At 44.0% G+C, this 23022-nt stretch overlaps 1 protein-coding gene and 1 non-coding gene across 2 annotated transcripts in view; both read right to left on the bottom strand.

The window, feature by feature from the left end:
- LOC128887947 (uncharacterized) overlaps positions 1 to 23022 on the bottom strand; it is a 478906-nt gene that overhangs the window by 404323 nt on the left and 51561 nt on the right. The gene's annotated exons all lie outside the window — the stretch shown is intronic.
- On the bottom strand, positions 834 to 905 carry Trnaa-ugc (transfer RNA alanine (anticodon UGC)). Its single transcript has one exon. It is a non-coding gene; the product is annotated as a tRNA-Ala (tRNA).

Raw genomic sequence — 23022 nt, 5'->3', positions numbered from 1 at the left:
TTCTCTCGGACGTCCTCCTCTTTGTCGTCGTCGTCTGTGTTTCCCTGAAATCCTAAAAATACTCCTATCAACGACGTCGGACGTTGTTTCGCACTCCATCGCGCGACGAGAAACGGCCCGCGTTTCGTCGTTGAATAGAATCGCTGTTACGCATTGTTGGAAAATTAAATACGGAAACCTTATGAAAATCTTGGCGAATTCCATGATTTTCTGGCTTCGCGAAACGTAAAATATACGTCCGGTAGATGGACGACGGTTGCAGGGTTTCCGAAAAAAAGGAAAGAAAAGAAGAGAGGGAATAAGGATAAAAGTTCTGATTGCTGGAACCGGATGGGCCGAACGCTCGAGGGGAATCGATGATTATATGTATGTTCTTCAGCTTCCTGTTATTTCAATTCACGAGCGGACCCTTTTTTTACGCGTGTATCAGATTTCAATACATCGAACGTCGCGTCTTCATTTCTTCTTTTGCTGATTTATCCTTTATCTAGGTAGCGGGAAATCTCCGGATATCGACTATTCTTTTAATCGAGATACGCGGACTTTATTTTTACACGATACGGTGCACACATTCTGTTATTTCAAGTAGATGGTCAATCTTAACGCGATTGATATTTTAATAACAATTTTAGTTATTGTATGAAATTGCATACCGATACGATAACCATAAAGGAATTAAACGATTCAATTGTATATTCGAGTATAACATATTTACGTATTGGTGAAATCTAATAAAGTAACCTCTATAATTTACGTATTATTGTCATAAAATCTTGACGTTACATTAATACAAAATATTGATACTAAGGAAGAATAATTGAGTAAAAAAAGTTTGGAGATGCCGGGGATCGAACCCGGGGCCTTTCACATGCAAAGCGAACGCTCTACCACTGAGCTACATCCCCACTTCGAGGTCTGAGGAACTTTATACGGCATAATACCGATCATACTTATGCGACACGTCGTCGTAATAAATAACATCCATCTATTCGTAAATCACAATTATTACCTTATTTGCATAAAATACTACAACTAGAAAACACGTGTCTTTATTTTGCTCGTATTCCGGTAAACATCGTTATCAGTCACGATATACCCAAGCGTACACTGCAAGTGATTTCACAAAAATTACCTCGTGACTTATGACACGTAATTTGCGTCACGTCGTCGTATAGCCTATATAGAGACCTGTTACTCAAACTATGAGATGCCCGAACGTAAAATCGATTATCATCTATCGCAATTGCGGGGCATTACTGTTATGCATCCGCGTGGGGTTCGAGTACGTGCTGAAGAATTACGAGGGTGGCTAAAAGTCACCCCCCGTCGCGTGACTTATGCACCGCCTGCCTCTAATGAAGATCTATTGCCCGGTGCAGCGTCACTTTTATCCTTTGCGCACGTTGCTCGCATTTTTTTGGCGTCTCCTTTCGTCTCGAAAAGTCCCTGACGTGGATACTATATTTGCACACAACACGAGTCAACGACATTCTGTTAAACTTGAATTAAGTACAGCTCTCAATACGAAATACACTCTGCCCGACAAAAAAGCAAGAGCTTAAAATTTGTATTTGCTACCCAAGTACTTTCTTCTATGAATTTTCAGCACCTCCGAGCTATAATAGTGACAGTGAAGGTTAAACTTGAATTAAGTACAGCTCTCAATACGAAATACACTCTGCCCGACAAAAGAGCAAGAGCTTAAAATTTGTATTTGCTACCCAAGTACTTTCTTCTATGAATGTTCACCACCTCCAAGCTGTAATAGTGATGATGAAGGTAAAAAAATGCTGTGAAGCGACTGAACTAAAAAACTGAAATTATGCAAGCTCATATTTTCCTTTATAATAGCTCAATAAAACAATGAATGTATAACATGATTGTTTAACCGAGTGTAGAGAATTTCATGCAGAAGTAACCATGGTCTGTGTACCAATCTTTCAGCAGGTTGCCATTATGCATTAAACAGTAAAAGTGAAAGTAACCATTCTCTATGTTTTCGAAAGGCCAAGATGTTTATGCACGCGATACAGAATGGAGGCCTATAATATGTATATCTCGGTGATTCCATGGAGGAGAAGGAAGGAAGTCTGTGGGTCGCACGAAACTGACAATGACTCGTTTTACCAGCTAAAGGAACTCGGTACCTGCAACGATTCATTACGTGTTGATACATTCTTTATAATTATATATGTAGCAGTGTTGTTAAACCAGTCTGTAACCCGAGACGCGCTACGAGTGGAAAGTATCCGTTCTACCTTAGTTCTAAAAACGACTTACTTTTCTTTACGTATGCTTTCGAGTATATCCACTGACGAAAAATTCGATAGTTTAGATACGTCCGCGGAATAATGAAATTGATCAATCACGAGATGTTCGCTGTACAATATTTTCACCCCGAAAGTCAATATTTTACGATAACGCAGGAACCCGCAATTCGATATCCCCCTTTTAAATTTTCTGTATGCCTAAAAACTTGATAAATCGTAACCCGACACGTGTAACGTGATATTTTGGAAGCAGACGAATAAGAACGGGTATTCTTATCGTATAAATCCGAGTATCTCCCTCTTTGGAAGACCAAAGGCAAACAGTAATGTGAGAATGATAGCGCAGTGTTTTAAAACAATATGCCCGGGCGGTTCTTAAAAACACGCTGAATTTTGGACGCCCCGTCTGCTTTGATACGTAGCTCTGGTATCAAAATTTTCCAGTCGCTATTCATAGTCGAAAAATACCTGAATGTTTCTTTCGACAGCTCTGTTTGTCGCATTAGAAATGATCAATAACCATAAAATTTCGAATGAAATTTTTCTTTAATATTTTTCACAGAAAAATTATAATTTCTTTTAGGACTATTTTTCATTCTTGAGACCGTTTCATTACTGAAACAAAAAATAGTTACAGTGTTAGGGCCACTTAAACTACTTTTCTGCATAGTTTCTTCCTATTCCACGGACTATGGCTCGATAAATATTGTATTATTCCTCTACACCGAAATGTTCCAACGTAAATCCTGCGAACCCTTTTCGCGTTAAACCCTTTCGTTCCCCGAACCACCGACAAAGCACCTTCCGAAACATCCGCCGTCTTTCGTCTAACGCGAAGTAATATTAGTCTCGAAGTCTTAATCCTTAATTTTCCAAGTCATTGCCTCGCCCCCTGCAGACTTTCGTCTCGACATACTTTGCGTCCTTTGTGAGTAACAATTAGGCGATATTAATCCCCCGAAGCCTAAGAAGAGGCGCCCAGAGGCACACGTCCTATTATACTTTAACACCAGAAGCGGACTCCCGTAAACATTCTTTTAATGCCTCCTCTCACGGCATGATCAGGATGTACGAGCTGAGCACGGTTAGGATGAAAGGAGACGGTCTTTCGCAATTAACAGGCCTAATTACCAGAGAACGGCCCGGTTGGCCCTGAAGGATCGCGACCCCCCCAAAGAACCGGTCGTGCATATTTTATTCTTAGTATCCTTAAGTCCACGATGAATGAAAGAAATAATCCCAAGATAACGCGACCCCGCTGCCGGGTGGTTCCTGTTTACACGAAAGTAACCTGCAGTAGCCGTGGCGGAGAGCCTCTTTGTACGCTCGTTCGAGAAAAGTTCTCTGTAAATACGGTCCGTCTTGGAGTTTCCATTCGGTATCAGCGCGCTCGGCGGTCGTTTCTTTACACACGGAAGATAAAGCGGAGAAATCGTCGAAGATACGTGGATAACGTGTATCTGCCGCGAGCATCGGCACTGACTCACGCGACCGTGTGTCTATTCAACGTGACCAGATTTACTTAATCCCCCGAGCCCCATAGAAATCGTATTCCAGTCGGCGCGCCTCGCTGAAAAATAAACGCAAGCCGAACGCGCGCGAACTCGGTAACAACTGGAACGGCTCGTCGAGGTGATAAGAAACGTTTCCCGAGGAATAGAGACGTGACATCCGATTTCGCGATTGGACGTGCCGTATGCTAAGCAGAACTCCCTGTTTTTTTACGATTGGTTGCCCACGGCCGATATAAACGCGCGAACGACGTCCCATAAAGACCTCCTACAGCGTCAAGTGTCGGCAGCCGCCTCGTCGCAATTACGTATTCGTTATCGGCTCCTTATCAGCGGCGTTAAGTCAACCCTACGCTAATCCATTCGTCAATACGTCGCTACGGTAATCCGACGATAACAAATGGCCAGACCGTGAATAATCGTCGATCCGTTAAAATCGTCGTTCCGTTTTACGCTTCCGTTTTATCGTCGCGGAACCAATTGCGCTTGTTGCGTATACGTCGTCGCTGTTTGCCAACCGACGAACGAGTCTTCGCGAAGTTGCTGCATCTGTTTTCAGTATACCTCGGCTAACTGAAACGAGATCATCTCTGGTTTATGTTTCCGAAGCACGAGTGTTGAATGGAGCGATGGAACTCTGTATCGGGCGAGTAGGATCGAATCATCGTTAACCGAGAATAAACTGTGCTATTTCGTGAAAGCATTGGCAATGAGTTCGCTCCCCCGTTATATAACACTTTCGCAGAATTCCACGGTGAATCCAATCAATGTCGTCCTCGTGCTTCGGCGGAATTCTCACGGATGCGCGCCGTAAGGAAATACGACTGTCACCCTTCTACTAGGCTTTCCTATTTCTTGAAAAAGATCGTTTCGCCTGAATCACGGCACGTCTAGGAACGCGCCTACCATTGCGGAATTCTATCGCGCGTTTACCTGGAAACCCAGTTCCAATACGGAAGTCCCTGGGTAACCCCTTCGAAGCTTGGATTCCCTTCTAGGTATCGACCTTCGAAACCGGATCGTTACCATTAGTAGTTCAAAGTTGGGTGTATTGTTGTAATTCAATCACTAACTTAATCCCGAATACATAGTGTGCTTCTATAATGAACCGTCCAAGTTTAGGAACGTGTATTATAATAATGGAGTGCTATGGAGGACGTTTCCTGTTAATTCTGAAAATTGGAAGGTCAATTTTCCTCATGCAATACCATTATCGCTCTTACTCTTCGCTGATTCTAAGCTGTACATTTTTAACCCTTTGCACTCTACGCCATCTTGTTGCAAAATGTGCGAAGAGGAATCGCGTTACATTAAATAGTCTAACTTTGGAAACTTTTTTGGTATCGTTAGATTTGATTATAAATTCTTATACCTTTCTTGAAACGTTGACACCACTGCAAACATGAATTCTTTGTATTAGAAAACTAAATTTGTTAGACTTACGATGTCCGAGTGCAAACGGTTAAGCTCCGCTACCCAGTACTAATAAAAATTTTAATTTACCACGAGGTAGAGATTTCACTTCACAATACATTGGTCCTTGTAAAATCGCACTAATCTTCGTACAAAACATTTCACCGATTACTTCAGGTAATTTAGTGAGAAACCTTGCACAAAGATTAATTCAAAACTTTGAGTTATACATACTCGAGAAACAATGCGTCGACTTTCTGCAACTTACTGCGACTTCCTCCTCTCGCTATCAATAGTCCAAAAGGTTTCCGTTTCTCCTTGACGTCTGTGACTGGCTACAAACCTCTTCTTCGCTAGGCTACGTCCAGGTCATACATCTGTACCTGACACGAATATCGATCATGTCGGCATTAGAATACAGACGCGGTTTGACACGAAGATCAATTGCTAATTAATACTGAGATCCTTATTATGTCGTGACATCTAACCGCGGTTATCTAACTTATGATTGTTTGCTCGGCAGCTACTTTTGTAACATTTGCTTTGATACTCCTGCAACCTTGGACTAAATAGGAAAGGAAATACCGGTTGGAAACACGTGTTCGCACAACACTTTTCACTGTTGCTACAAGAGAAATATATCGTACACGTTTCACTAGACATTTTGCGATATACTTGCTATTGTAAATATTTGTTGAATGTTTAGCTAGATAAAACGCCCAGATTTTAAGTCTTCCTTGGTGTAATATATTTAATAAACAAAACGAGATTGAAATACGGGCGATTTGCTAAAAAAAAAAAAAAAATATGCGAATGACGCGGTCTGGCCGAATCGTTCGATGCGTACGCTGTCGGATTTCTACGAAGACTAAAAATGCGCAGAGTCATACCGTTGTTTCACTGCGGTCCCCTTTTTCGGGAATTTCCCAACATTCGTCCTCTGCGCGACGATAGACAAAGTTTTCGGCGTTCAGGTATGACCCAGTCGTAAAACTTGGATCCAAGTTTAGCTATTTCGGTCACTATTGACCCGAAGGACTCGAACCAGACAAAACCAAACTTTCGAATTATAATCTAACGTTGTTTTTTTCGCAGAAATTCAGTACTATTAAAATAACAATACAGAGTTAAGTACAGCCTGAACAAGCGTGGTTCACTTTCGTATAAATGATAAATTCGACTCTGAAAGTGGCCATCTCTAACGTAAATTAATTAAACCAGCGTAACGCGGCGAAGAACGATCCGAAGAAATTCGCCACGCTCGTCCACGGTGACATTACACGAATAGATAAAGACCCTCGCGTTTCTACCCTGCTCCACGGAACTCTTTCACTGATTTTCGCCGTTCTTTTCTCAACCCTAAATTTCATTGGCAGAATCCGTTTCCGCCGCGTGCCTGCTTGTAAAATCAGTACATCCGGGTGTCAAAGCGATGTCACCCGAACGGGTAGCCGGGGTACGCATCACTTTTAAATTCGATCAATGGGTGATACCAAGCGTGAAACACTTTTAGGGTTGAAACTTTAAAGGCCAGCTCGCGAAAGAGCAAATCGCAGTTACAACCGTGAAACTGGGGGGTGGTGGCGACGCGCGGTTGTGGGAACTCGATGTCGAGTGCAGCCGGAACCGAAAGGATATTCGTTTCGAACCCCTCGCACGTTCCAATGTCCTCCTTTCTCCCGTGCCGCTCGTCGATGAATGGAAAAATCTTCGAAATCCTTCGTAAAAAAAAAAAGAGCCAATGTAAACATACCTGCCGCGCTGGAAACGATTGTCACTCGTGCTTTGGAACGTTGAAATTCGTGTCCATCGCCAGCGATAAATTTTTGTCCTTCGTGCAGATTAAACGATTCAATTTAATCTCTTTTTTTAAATCGCGCACGGTTCCCGAGCGTGTCACTCGTTAAAAAAAAAATGCTACTGGCATTACCCTCTGTTTAAAAATCGTGAAATATTTCGAAGCGTTTGTCGCGCGAAATTATAATTACGCGTGTCAGCGAAGGTGCAAATGGCAACTGACAAGTTTCGATGTCGCGATTTTTCGTGAAACCGCGTCTGGACGAAAAACACGACGCGCGCTGTGACATTTTTTCCCGCGAGCGATCAACGCGGGTTCAATCGTGCCGAAACTTACGAATTCCCTCGACCGCGCGATGAGCGCGTGACAGAGTGATTTTGTAATACAAACAAAAACGACGGCGAGTGACGAGTGCATTACCGAGCAAGAGAGACGTTGCCTGGCAACGGATCCACGCCCGTGTAATTCATTTTGGGAGGGTACGCTCGTGCAACCCCCGCGTTGCAATCTCCCTCGTGCGATGCACTCCTGCAGCTCTTCGCTCCTCGTCGATGCACACTAACGATAGATGCATCCAACTGACCGACGAACGGAATCGTAGTGATCTGATTTTAAACCAATCAACGGCGGTTTCGCGCTCAATTTACAATCAGCCCCGATTCGAGTCATTCGTTATATACGACGTCCAACTGCAGGTGCCCCCTAATGAAAATATTTTAATCGATTGCCATACAATTGCCAAGTTCGTTCCTCTCGTCGGAAATTCGACCGAGGAGGGCGGGATAGATTTATAAGCGAACAAAGGGTTTCCCGATATTCGATTAAAGTCTACAAAGACAACAAACGTGCGTTTCAATTTAAATGGTAAACGATGAAACGCGATTATGCGGAATGGTAATTCATCGATAGCGTTATTTGTTCGCTCAGGTAAAGCTATACAGTCAGTCCCATACATTTTCGTACCTTTTGTGTCTATTGCTGACATTCTAAATTGACAGTCTAAATTGATTGATAGGTTTGATGTTTTCAAATATACGTGTGAAGTCTATTTATGTTCAAATTTCTAATGAATCATTTATTTGGAAACATATCAAACCTATCAATCAATTTAGACAAATTTCTTCGATAGAGATAGAGGGTAGGAATACTTACGAGACTGGCTATACGTAATCTTTTCATTTACTTTCAATAAACATTCGCTCTAAGAAACTAGATACAACTTGTATAATTTTCAATTAATTCAGCTTGAATTTTATTTTAGAGTGTTACAAGCCCAACGCAGTTATATTTTAACGTAACGCGCATAAACGCAGTCCAATCCTTATCCCTATTCCTCAGAGAAAACGCAAGTACCGGTTATTTTCTGCTGTACGGTATTAGATTGAAGTTCATTTAAAAAGGCGAGAAGACTGATCGCCAAACGCGATACATTTATATTGTTCGGAGACGATTTAATGCCACGCAGACACTCGATGGCCACTTAAGAGGAAAATTATGATAATTGCTCGGGCGAAGTCGGCGACCTCTGGGTAGACGACTATTTATTTTCGCGAATCCGCCGCGGAATATAATAGCATTAATACAGACGATAATTTACGGGCAACGGCACCTGCGCGCAATAAAGTAAATCTAGCTTTTCATTTCATTGTTCCGCGGCTCCCCCCTCGTGCTCAGCGCCTCGATCACACACCGCATTAGCCGACAATAAAACCACGATCGACGATACACTGACGAATGATCGCATACATGAATTTTTAATAAATCCTCCTGGGGGCTCTATTAGAGGCAAATTGTGCCGAAACCTTTACGCACCGCAACAGCGCGCGTAAATGAACCGTAATCTCGTTCATCGTGACACATTACGTAATCCAGTGCTTCTCAAACTTCGTCTTCGTCCCTTATCTAACATATTTTCTTATTTAATTATTTATATTCAGAATTCTTCAAAATATCGTTCTCAAACTGGAAACGGATACTCAAGGACCGAAGTACATTTCCGATTAATTAATTTTATGTTTTAAAGTTAAATAGCATTATGGTTCTTAGTGGCATTTACCGTCGTAGGTGACCGTATCGTCGGTTGTATCGTCTTTATCTAGCTGCGTACCGTTACGATCCAGTATTACATGGATTGTTGCATAAATTACCGCTTTACTCGCAGCATGCGATTTACATCTTCAATGAGGTTATTTATAAAACAGATGAAGTTATCATAATGCTATGGTTTTTTTTTTTCCTTTTTACGCGTTGACTTAATTTACATCTTATTAGTGCCATTTATTATACTTACGAGACGTGACCTGGACGAGGTGTCGTTCTCTTAAGTTCATTTACATAAGTCCTTTTCAGTTTTCCGAAGGGTCGCGAATATTTTTTAGAATTCCGTTGTTCTTAATATTTCACAAACTCCTTAGGGAATATGGTCCAAAATGAAATGGATAAAGAATCAAGAGATTCATATTACTATTTTATCAATCCATTGAATCAGAGTATTTTTCGATACTGCTCCTTTCTTCGATGAGAGGTCCTTCATGGTTTCCTGAACTATGCTTTGAGAAGCACTGGCGCAATCTATTCTACCGCAAAATGCCGCGATAAAGTAACAAGATGAACGAGTAAAATTCAACGAAACATCGCTCATACGTGTTTCCAACTAATGATTCTATTTAACCTATCAACCTCCGACAAGCATCTGCCCACTCCCTTCGAACAAACTACCTGCGCTATCCAGTGATCGCGCAACCACGTTCCGCGTGCGAACTCTGATTAGAAGGTGAAGAATGCGTCGCGTAATTCGTCGGAACTGTAATCTGCGACGGTGAAACATCGACGCCTTTCTGTAGGCAAACAAGAAGTACTCCCACTAGTGATGGAATCGATACACTTAGGCATTGTAATATCCAAACAATAAGAGAGACATTTCAACGAGATACTTCTGGTACGACGTATCAGGTTGGATGCTTTGGTACCAAACCTTTATCGAGTATCAATTCTATTTGACAGTCTTGAAGTGGTTTTAGTTTGGAAATGACCAAATTTTATTAAATTAATAGACAACCACGACAGTACAACTTACTAAATCCACCCATACAGATAAATTACTTCAACATAGAATATAATTTAATCTTCCAATTAAATTCTAACTTTAATTTCACGACAACCAAATCTGTACGTTTTCGTCCAAATGAAACCATACATCTTTCATCCACCGTGTCTTACTTTACTCCAAATTCGTATCTAGCCAAGAATTTTACCCACTTCTCCGTTACGTTTCAATTAACGAACTGCTATCGATAGTATCGATTCGTTGTCGTTCCCATCGCTAGTTCGCACGCGGTTACGCGGGATGTGTGCGCGCGTCTGGCGCGTGCGTGCGTGCGTGCATATGCGTGCAGAATTGCGTGAGGTTCGCGCTTTAATTTAGCAAAGTACATCGTCCGTTCCGCTCCGGGAAAGGGCAGGGGGTGCACCCTACGGAGGACGCGAGCCTTCACGCACCCGTTGCAGCGATGCAGGCGCGAGCACGTTTTCCAGGTGAGAACGCGCCCCGCAAGAATCGGCGCGTGGTCGACTGCAAGCTTAATGACTTCCTAGCCGTCCGTCTCGATCGGAGTCGTGCCGGATGCGTCCAACGATTAAGGAATAGCAACATTCCGTGGTACGTTCGTCGCCTTCTGCCGCGGCGAACCATCGTTTTTCACGCACTCGTGATCTCTAATTCCTCGTAGAAAAATGCCCCGGCGCGAAGACGTTGTAAAAAGGCTGTCGTAAAAGTTTTACACTCGACGATGAAACGGTCGTTGAAAGGGTATCGAGGATGTTAATTAAATGCGATTTTAGACGGTTGTTAACAGTACGTTCTGTATGGAACGGTTACCTACCGTGTCGATAGAAAAGTAACGGGACTCGGGGTAACTCTTTTCATTGGGTTGTTCATTAGACTGAAGTAATGTATCCATTGGGCTGTCATCGTCTACCGTTTATTTACTGTTCCTTTCGATATTAACTCTGGAGTTATAGAGTCGGTTATATATCTTCTGTATCGAACCTTGTGTACCCCGTAATATCAGAGACGGGCTAAATAGACGAGCAATAGACAAATCATCGCTTCCAACGGCATGATTACCTTCCGAATGCCATTGATAGCGCATTGGTCATTATCGTTGTGAATAGCTTCAAAGTAACGCTGATAAAAGCTGCCTTACGTTGGTCGATATCTCATTACGCGTAAATCCGGTCCAATCAGCTGTCGCCGGATACGTTGCGATAGCGATAGTTTCTAGCAGTGTCGGATTTTCCGTACACTGACGCAATATCGTATCCCGGACCGATATCGATCGAAGATTAGCATCTGGCCGGCCGCAAAGGGAGATTAGCCAGATCGATCACACATGCTGAACCAATTCCTCTGGTCAGCTGCTCATCAATACCAGTAATGGTACCCTGCCCCCCGTGCTTCCCGCTCCTCTTCCTTCCTGTGCCTATATTGTATGTATGTATACACCCCTGTATTCCTCTAATAGGCATATAATCGTTATGCATATACAATACACGCACGTACCGCGTACGTGTGCGGATCCCTGTTCATATATTTATACACAAGTACATACATTAGAGGCACACAGAGACGAACAACGCGTGTATACATCGAGCGTAATTATGTATCGAGCTTGCCGGTGTTTGTGTACGGTTGTATATACACGCGTCTATGTGGAAACTGTATATACATATACATTTACATATCCAACGCGACATACGGTACGATTGCATATGCAAACCTGTTTGCACCAGCCGATACGCGATGTCATGCAAGCCCATGCAAATTTCCATGAATCTCACTTCGCGCTTTTGACCCGTTCGATAAAAACTCGCGGTCTCGTGCCGTCTTCGAGGTTTCCTGAGGAGTATTCCTCGCACGAGCCAAAGGGATTTCCAGGGAATTACGAGGAAGCAACCCTGGAGTAGTCGCGCTCGTACGGTCTCGGGGCGGAACGATGCTGTACGTCTCCGTGAAAATGTAAGTCGCGAGCAACGAGCGCAACAGACTGTTACATCTGTCGCTCGCATAATGCGCGATATCGTGCGTACATCACCCGTTGCATAATGCATGGAACGTGTGCGCGGCCGCGCGATATTGCGGCGGAAATAGTGTCGCGGAAAATGGAAAAAGCTGCGGCTGCTGCGCAACATCGGTGTCGTTGATTCGTTGTTGGTGCCCGTCAGCCTCGGCCTCCGCCGCGGGAATGCAACTGTTGCACTCGAGCGCTGCGTCGCGTCTGCCTGTCTACCGGCGATAGTTTGTCGTCCCTGAAACGGTGCACTGCGTATCCTTGCGATAGTAGGTCACAGGCAGCGAAATAGACGCGCCTGTAGTTTGCGTACAAGGTGGATAGAACAGTGTTAGACGCATCTAAATAGAACTGTCAAGCATATCGTAGAGTCGCGAGTTTTATATTTTTTCAGCTTCGGCAGTCACAGGTATTACGATTATAATATACCACTTCGGCACTGTCATAAATGGGCGTTCGAAAATTGTAAGCGTCTAGGTTTACCAACATGTGATTGGATGCAACCCGGTCACTTATCTGCTAAACCTTTTTCATCGACTTGCGAGGTTCCAAACAATAGAGTTACCGTTTTATTCTTCAGCTAACTCCTCCCATCCTGTATTAGAATATTTTAGCCAATTCAAACTACCACTTCCACCTGACAATTTTTCCACCACGTATTAGATAGATTAGAATCGCGGTTAGAATAGGTTGCTGGGAATCTATCGCGAATTTATACTTAAAGATTGGTAACGAATATATACGGTGGAAAGATCTTCCTCGGTTCGACGATTAGGTGGTACTTTGCATTCAAGAATAAGGAACGACGGTCGAGAAATTCGACCTATCGTGCAAATCATTCCCGAAGAGCGTCGCATATAAATATTCGACAATTTGCATTTTCCTCCACTGGCAACCGTAGTACCGTCCCGGCCATTTCCAAGATGGATGCCGCCACTTTGCGAGATATACGCCGAAAGTTTTACTGCCCACTAAATTTCAACTAGCTTCTCTAGCTTGGTACGTATATATTCTTATATACGAGACGCAAAAATAAGAGGAATACGACACTTGTTGCTCCCGTTGGAAAAAGCCCCCGCTTTGGCAGCGGCTCAAGACGCCCAGGGATCTTACGCGATCGGGGCTAATCCCTAAATCTTGTAGGGTTTCGATGTTCTTGGAACAAGTCGACGTAGCACAGTGGAACGAAATCATCATTTAACCAGGCAGATATATTTCACGACTGTATCTTTACGAAAAATAATTTTGTGTCGTGACGATTGTATTCGTCTTTTTGATCTATTATTTTAAAGCGTCACTTACTCTGTATTTAATGACTACCATTGCTTGATTCTCACGACACACATAGGTGCACACTCTAAAAAGGGGACGCACATTACTCTTCAATTACGTTTCTAATTAACCGGCCGAATGACTATTTACAAACTTTAGTATACATTTCTTATACATATGCAATATATGAATTATATACGATTGTTTTATGCATTATTCAATTCAGTTTCACGTAAATTGTTCTTGCATTTAATTGAAAAAAAAAAAAAATGTTTTTAAGACTAGTAATTCGTCCCATCACGGTGAAAATACATGGTTAAAAATGAACGTCGGTAGGTTTAGAGTTGACCAACAATAAATCGATCGTTCCAGTTACGACCGCATTTGGGAAAATCTGTTCCACTGTCCATATGGCGTTCGTAGTGCCGGTAAGTCGCATAGTAATGCGATCCGCGGGCTCGTTAACGTCGACAATTAAAAATATTTTTATACCTCGCTCGTGTCTGCCGGTCATTCGATGGTAAGAGCCTTTTTTCTGCCCCACCCCCGCGTGCCCCTTTCCACGATCGTTCCGTTCGGACGATATATCCCCGGAACGAATCGCCGCGATTTTATTGGCTTTCAGCGTTATATAGGAAGCCATAACGACTCGATTAAGCGGGACAGTCAGTGATTGCCGGTATAATTTGCCGAACAAATCGCGTCGCCGTAATCCTAGCCTCGTCTGACCGGCTGTATCGATCATTCTGATTTACCGATCTCCCGCCATCGCGGTGTCCGTCGATGCGCGGCTGCGTTATCGCGGACAGGTCACTGCGCGCACCTGCGCAAGAACGAGGGTCCTCTTCTCTTTCCATCGGGATCGTATTAACGGGTATCGAGCGCAGCGACAAGTGGACGAAATTATAGTTATATTCCCAACTTCGTTAACCAAGAGCCAAACCGGAGGCTGGAGCAGAATCGCGCAAATGCTGTTTTTCCGTTCATTAGAGGCACGATACGATTATGAAGCCTCGATACACGGCTAACGAGCGATATACCGGTTATTTCCGTTCGTCCAGGGCCAGATTGGCATTCATATTAATTCGGTTTTTAATTAAATGAATTTGAATGGGAGATAGGACGGGACGCGTACGTCGAACTCCGCGGAATAATAGGGGCGCATATTGTCCGATGCGCGCGTGTGTGTATTTTAATTACGTCCCTAAATTATTCTAATTACAGGAAATGCCGATAAGTGGGCGCGTCGGAATTGATTTCCCCGTTCGGAGGAGCGAGCCTCTACGTTATTTTCCATCGGCGGTCTTCGCTACCGGCTGATATCGTTCATATTCGACCAATTCAATACCGAAGTATTGCATCCCGTAATACGTAATACGCTTACGCGTAATATCGTTAACGTTATATACCCGGAGAACCGTACGCTCCGACCGTGTAGATAAATAAACGGGGAGTTTAACCACTTCTGAACAAGTTCTTGTCTGCTGCTGGATACGCGGATAATTACCAGATATCATATCAGAGTGCTGCCACCTCTTAGAAACAGATAAAACAAAATTGATTATAATATTCAAAGTTAATGGGAACCATCAAACGATAATGACACCGCGGGTAGCTGGTATGGAGTTTCGATATCGATGCTTTCGGGATCGATACCGATCGTTACTGATTGCAAACAGATATATCCACCATCTAATTACCAGTACTAATTCACCAATTACCAATGTAATTATTTACTGGATTTTATTTCTTATCGTTGATACAATTCCAATGGTACCGATGCCTGCTTACACAGGAAGTACGTAATGCCACCTCGGTTTATACGGACGTACGCATTGTAACAGCATCGACATCGAAAATTGATACCGTGTACGGCGCTGCACGTAATTGATGCGTATCGATAACTCCGCGCAGGTATCGAAACGAGTCGCAACAAAATGGTACTGTATTATCCGATATCGGTACGGTATTACGGTCTTCGAACCCCGCGGCGGCAATCCTCCTCGTCGCTCGTTGATGCAATTTTCGTAGCTTATCGTCGTTAATCGACGTACCGGGCTCCTCCACGCCTACGTTCTCTACCCTGGACAAAAAAAAAAGAAAGAAAAAAAAACAAAGCGAATGGAAAACTAAAAAACAAGGTGCACGCAACAGCCCCGTACACAGCCGAGCGTCGACGGGGCGGCGACGAAGGGTGGTGGTATCCATCGCCAGCCGGTGCCTCGATTACTTCGCAATGGCGCAATCAACGTCGAGTGATCTTTATTTTCAACGGGGCCCGCCCCCGATACCGTCCGACGGCCCAGGTACTACAATTTCGCGCAAACGAGACAATACCGCCGCGGAGGTTCGTTACAACAGGGTGTGATTGTCGTCCCATCAAAATGGACAGTTTACAGATGGATTGGAAGGCCGCATGGTAGCCCCCTCTCTCGCCTGCGAATGACACTTTTGCATGCGCTAGGGGGTCGCAACTTCCCCCGATTGTTTCACTGAATTTCAGACAGTATTCACCGACGGAACGTCCGTGAATGGCTCGAACTCCCCGTGATTAATTACCGCGGGCTTTGCCCTGCGCCCGCTTACGGCCAAATAGGTGAGCCGTAATTATTGGACGCGTTGGATCATTTCATGAGCTCTCTTAACGACGACCAAGACTGGACTCGCCAGAGAGCGCGTTATCCAATCTTATCCAAGTTATGGAACTGTCGATCCTGATTCTGCACTCTTCTGGAACATAGTTTGCTTCGGATATTGCAATCTATCATTGTGTGTTGCGTCAGCAGAAATACCGTCTTCTTAATTAGTTAAGTTGAAATAATAGCGATCACGATCTAGAGATTAGAAATGTTAAGATACAAGAATCTTTCATTAATATTCATGCTCGAATCACAATAGGATCTACAATGTTTCACTTTCATACCTCGTTTTCAATTCACTTGCACGAACTTCGTGGTTATCTCATCATCGCACTATCGCGTACAATAGAGCTTCCACTATACTTTGCCCGATGCCGTCATCTGAGCATGACATCATACATTTCGATATCGTCCACGTACGACAGGTGGTTGATTTTATGTCTTACATTTTCTGACAATGCCAGCGATAACAATAACTATCAAAATATAAAAAAAACTTACTTCACCCAGCCACCTGACAATCCGCACTCGGGTAGATTAACTCCGACAGCGCTTGATTAAATACTTACAGGGTCCAGACAAAAGGAATCGACACGTCCCCTCCCCTCGATTCGTCCTTCGTATCTTCCTCGTCGTGAGAAGGGTGTTCAGCGAATTCAATTCCAAGTGGTTGCTGTAACCCCGACGAACTCTCCCTCTTTCTCCGCCGTGTGTCGCTTTTTCTCTTTTGGTGCCGCAATTACTCAGGTGTAATTGCGTTCCGAACCCCGTGCGCGGTCTCGTACACACGCGTGAAAAAAAAGAAAACAAAAAACAAGCGGACAACGCGTACGCTCACGACGACCCACACGGAAAGCGGAGGACGCGGGATGGAAGCAGGACCGATGTAACGCTGCAACGGGCAGGCATTTGCCAATTTCCCTTCCTACGTCCACCCTCGATTCAATTCAATGCTACTCAATCAGTCAATGTAACGCGCATGCAGCCGCATACCTGTGTCGCGCGTTTCGCAATGAAACGGCCGCTGTTTCGACCGGTACTTCGCTGTTAAGTGTCCCCCTTGTAACCGGACCAGCAGCTATCGCCTCGCTCTTGCCGCCGTCCATCAAAATATCACGCGAATATGGCACGCGCGAGCCCCGCGGCGTCGCTACGCTTTTACACAGATTTTATTTTTCAGTTACACTTCGTTGTTTATTCACGGACAGCCGCGGCGTCGACGTGTACAGCGCTCGACTTGTCCCAGCGTCGCGTTTCCAACGGTCTCGCGCAACGCGTTAAAGCAAGTGCTCCTGTTTTCAACGATGGCCAGATCAACGTGGACATATTTTGTTTTAAATTTGCAATCTTTCTATGTTGTGCATTCCCACGCTTTTCGCTCGTTTCGAAGCAGGAATAAAACATAGCGCTACCGTGCTCAGTTAATTTCGGAATTTACTCCTTCGTAATTAACACATTCGCGACCGGCAGATATTTTACTTACTTCTATAATAATACCGTGTACCGACGAAAATAATAGAATTCTGAAGCTGGACATCGCAAAAAATTGTCATAATCTTTTCATAACCGGGAATAGAATTTAAAATGCGTTAAATGAAGAAATGTAATACCTTCCACAATTGCCCACAAAAAGATTCACTTCTTTATCTTTTGCATTTAGAATAATACCGCTACTCTCATATTTTCGTACCGTTCTTTCATTTTTACACCGCCAGTCCAGCTATTCAAAAAACAAACCGAGCACCAGTTGCTGTAACGAGAGTGGTTCCCCGGTAACGAGACCCGCGGTAATATTATTTCCCGTTTCACCTGCACGAGAAGTGGGATTTTTTTTACCAGCGATGCAGACACCAGCCAGAATCACTCGTGACGCGCAAATGTAAGCGATGCTCTTCCCTCGGAAGCGGCCCGCACACTTTGGCGCCGTTGTAACTGGTGAAATTTTAATTTCTAATTTGCCGGAGCCGCGTGCACGCTGGATGTACCGCCAAGATAATTAACTGACGTATCACGGAATCCGCGGGAACGAAAAAAAAAAAAAAGATGCACGGATGTAATGTCAGCGTGTGACAGACGCGGTTGGAAGTTCACCGCGAGCGGTGAATGTAAAATTTAGGAGTACTTCCCCTGTAACGGAAGTCGAGCTTCGTTCTCGTGTTTTTCTTTCCCGCTTTGCGTCTACTTGGCTCGTTGCTATCGTGAAATTCCGGAGATGAAAGTTTTCCTTCGACGTACTTATTATCGTACCTGTCCTTTGTGAGAAGATGGGCGAGCACGTCCTTAGACGGGATTATTTTCAAACATCTGCGAGGGAAATTGCCTCGAGGCTGTTTAGCAAACATGGTCACTTTTCGCTACGGGTTGTAATTTCTACGTTCAACTTTTAAAGTATGGCCAGGTACGAGGGGCTGGTTCGCGAAATATGAATCTTTTTAAGAAGATAATACGCAGTAAGGTTTTTAAGTGAATTTCTGTGAAATATAGTATCGCAATTCAAACACCGAGGTACAGTTACGTGACGTTACGGAATTTTCTCTAGGACTGGGATTTTTTTATTACGTTTCTAGTTGGGTGCACTACGTGATAGAGAAATAAATAGCTATCGCATTTCTAGCAAATTATCGTAGTTTTGGTACAAGGAAAAATTATTAAAATTCCACGCGTCTATCACAGAATTCTCGAAATAAGGCAGCGATAGTTAACGGTAAAAATGGTTCTAAATCGAGTCGAGAATACGTGACACAGGTTATCTGAAAACTTCCGCACGCTAGTACGGCAAAAAGAGCTTAATTTCCTCGTCGGTAAGGTCTTTGCCGATCCGCAACGCGCAGAGGAGTACGAATTACAAAACGCTCGTTACTCTCTAAATCGGTACTCGGTACGCTGAAAGCACACGGGTATCCGCAATTTCATCGTTCCGACGGACGCTCGTTCCATAATTTCGCCGTAATCGAGATTTCACGAATCATCGTTCCACCAGCCATCGAGAACTCCCTTTGTTTTCCACGAAGAAAGCCAGCCTCGACGAGATCACGATCCGTAGCGGATTCATAATCCCAGCGAATGACTTAACTAAACGCACCCGCAGACCGAGAACGGTCCGCATCGAATCGCGGACCCCCGTTCGAGTGCGCGTCATCTCGACTCTCGCCGGGAGAGAAGTTATTCTCCCATCTATATTCCATGATGCAATCTACGTTGGTCCTGGTCCTGCGGTTCGAGCATCCATATACCTCGTAAACCACTCGGAAAGTCCCTCGGCGGCCACGTTTCTCAGCCATCGAGTGCGCTTCGCCATTCCCGATTCTCGCTGGACCATCGACAAAATCGAGAGGGGAACGGTGGAACGGGAAGATCGTCAGAAGTTTACATACGAATGTCTGATTCCAGCGCGAACGTTCCCACCGGGGGTAAAGCCGAGGGACACCCGTGGTACGCGGACGGCTGAAAGTGACGTGCTATCGTACCAGTTGCCGCGCTAATTATCCCTGCCAATTAGGTAAATCAGGGGTGGGGTCTGCCTAATACCGAGGACCCCCGAAATCCCGATGAGACTCGACGCTGTTCTCGAGTGGCGGCGAACAAAGCCTGAAGAGCTTCGCCAGAAACAGGGTGTCTCGCTTATCACCGCGTTACGAGACCCGGAATTACAATGCCCGGAACGTGTAACGTCGTCCAACCAGATGTCAGATACTTTTTTTTTTTTTTTTTTTTTTTGACTCTCCCTTTTCTTCGCTAGATATACTGTTACGATCATCTCACGTGACGTTCAACAGATAATGCGGCGAGCATTATCCTACGTTCCTTTTATTTTTTCACAAAAGAACGCATCGTTGGTTCGAAACGCGACAAAGAGTAGGGAGGACGCTTTTTGTCGGGTTGTACGAGGCCTAATTGCGGTCGATGTCACGACAAATATCGTTCCGCCACCCTTCGCCAATATCGTACGTCACCGGGGCGTCGCGACGGCATTTATTCGTTTGCCGATACTTCCTATGCTAATTATACCAATTAGCATAGCGACGGTATAACGTCGAGGACCGCGTGAGTTCCAGAGAACGTCCGTTTCCTCGTAAATTCGTCGATAGTTCGTCCCTGGGTCCCCACGGTGCGTACAAGTTCGCAAACGAATTTACATGTGTGCTCCCCAGCTTGTGTACCAGTGATTCTTAACCGCTGGGTTGCCAACGTATCCGTGACCTGGCGATAGTGCGCTGAGAATATTTGCATGAAGTACTCGTGAGTTTTTATTTTTTGTGATTTTAGAAGCTCTTGCTATTCTGTACTAGTATGTTCTTTCATGGTAGACATGCAGTCAGTTCCATAAGTACTCGTACCTTCTGTGTTCATTTAAGAAGTCTGAATTAAATGATAGATGTCATGTCTCCAAATAAATTTCTCATTATAAATATATACACGTGTAGAAGTTTATTCGTGTACATATTTATAATGAAACATTTATTATTTGGAAACATCAAATATATCATTTAATTTAGACTTTCTTCCATAGACATAGAGACTACGAATACTTATGGGACTGACTGTAAGTTATTAAGAATCTCTTGTCTTCATATTCTTCATGAACTACTATTTTAAAAGCTCTTGTTATTCTACGTTACTATGTTCTGTTTCTTTTAATAATTCGTGTAAATCCCTGCTATGTAATTAAAGATCTATAGATAGATATACATTCTTCATTGACCACAATTGCAAAAGTTCTCGCTATTTTATGTTCCTATGTTCTCTTTTTTTTAATAATAGACATAAGTCTTTACCATGTCATCAAAAATCTATGGGATTCACATTTGTCACCAACCACACGATTTTAGAACCATTTGCATCGCAGAATGGACAAATTCAAATCGAACCATTCGTTCCATCAAACCTCCACACGTCCATTTCATTCGTTACCTATCAGTCCAATAGAATTTGGCTGGTTAAGAACCACTGCTGCATGCCAACACAGCGCATAGGCATTCGCGGTAGCGTGTGTTCGTGACAGCAGCTCGTCGCGTCAAGCAGAACTGTTCGGACACGGGATTAACATAAAAGGAAGAGTCAATATCATAAACAATCTTCGTTACAATGGACCGAGCGGCGGCGACGATAAATTCGTCGATATGAGATAGGGGAAAGGTGGAGAGCAGAGCACAGTATACGGTGGAGGGTTTGGGGAATTGCATCGAGGGCGCCGATTGGCTCGTTCAGGGAACAGAGAAGGAAGTGCGCACGGAGAGAGACAACTCTTTTCGTCGATATCATAAACCACCGTTCGGGGGTTGAAACTTCCCTACCGATGAAACGGAGACAGGGGTGGTGAGAGCGAGAGAGAAAAAGATTGAGTGACAGGACGGGTTCGACTGGCTCGTAAATTCGTCGATATGCAAAGCAGATTCTCTTCGGCCGTTTCCTCTACACCTCCTCCTCGTCGTTATAACCGAGCCTGCTCGTTTCTTCCGTTTCTTTCATCGGTCTCCTATTTTTTTTTTTTTTTTGTCTTTACTATTCTTTTCCGTTCTCGATGACGTATAAATTCGCGGCCAGACAATGCCTCGGGCAATGTCTACGGTGGTGGTAACTCGTAGACGAGATAACTCTTTCCTAGGTCGGAGGTTACGCAATTGCGGTCGTGATTCCTCGGCCGTTTTCGCAGACGTCGCAGGTAGAAACACCGCGCGATATCTCGCTCGCTGGCGTGCTCGTTCATTTGCATGGAAATGGTGAGAATGTTACACAGAGGCGGATCCGTTGGAGAAAAGAAACGATCCTACGTGTCCGGATACCCCTTTGCGTCCTATTAATTCCTCGCGTTCGTGCGAGACACTCGTGTCGTACACCTTAACGATTCGTAACGTATTAACCCTGTAACTGCGACAAGAGGTGACACAATTATCGAGAATAAAACTAATCATATTTTTGATAATTAGGAATATCACACATTTCAAAGACTATTTTTCTATTTTCTTACGGGTGCACCGGTCCTGGTTGTAATAATACTTATAAAAGTATCAAATCAATATCTGAAGTTTGAACAACGCAACCATGTTCGAATTTCATTCCCGTAATATTCCAAAATCACCACGTACATAAAACGCATACGTTACAAGAAACGATATTAAAATAATATTTATACTGTAATTCGACAAGTAATATTAATTCATTTCCGCGGAACAATTCGTAATTTACAATTTAAATACATTCAAACGCACCCGATGTATCAACGTGCAGCGTGTCTCGCGCAAACGTCACCGCCAGGCGAAACCCACGCGGACGATAAAGCGCCAATTCATTTTTTAACTTTTTTTTTCCAAACCCTTTGATTCCGTCGAAATTGTATCACGCGGTTTTAAATTTGTCCATCGAGAAAATAAAATCTTGTCCAGACGGCTACACAGTCAGTCTGTTGAATATTTGATAAAATCCCGACGAGCACGAACGACTTGACGATAAAACGGTTAAAAATCATCGGAAGTCGGTAAAACCGTTTTATTACGGGCCCGGTTATATCGCGCTATCTTTACATTACTCGCGACGTGATCGTTTCGCGAGCGATCAGAAACGACAGATACGCGTCGATTCGACGCGATTAGAAAATTTAAGGCGTTCTGGAAACCAACAACAACGATGTTTGACGTGGACCTCGTTAAAGGATTTCGGGACGCGAATGCATCGCGAGAATCGAGACTCGTACGGCCGATCAGTTTTTTTTTTTTCTTTTTTGCGTAACGGCCCTCGGGGGCGTATTTGTAGTTCAGCTTTACGCCGTGATTATGGTTAAGTTAAAGTTTAAACTGGCGTATCATTCAGGATAATGCGGGATAAAATCGCGTCGGACGATCAGCCGGCAACTCCGAAGACGCTTTCGAACGAGGTAGTTTGGGGCGTGGAAAGGGGCGGGATTGCAAAGTCTTGGGCGATATTACGCGAATTTTACGATCCGGGACTTAGTTTGCATATCAATGGGTTATATATTCGGGTTCGAGTCTTAGCCAGGGAAACGTTTTTCGAAAAAGGAGCGACGACGGCGACGCCGCTCGGGAAATTGGGACG

The sequence above is a fragment of the Hylaeus anthracinus genome, unplaced genomic scaffold (genome assembly GCF_026225885.1).
Source record: "Hylaeus anthracinus isolate JK02 unplaced genomic scaffold, UHH_iyHylAnth1.0_haploid 11989, whole genome shotgun sequence".
NCBI classification, from domain to species: Eukaryota; Metazoa; Arthropoda; class Insecta; order Hymenoptera; family Colletidae; genus Hylaeus; species Hylaeus anthracinus.
The sequence above is the reverse complement of the archived record's forward strand: the minus strand, read 5'-3'. Positions and strand labels throughout refer to the sequence as shown.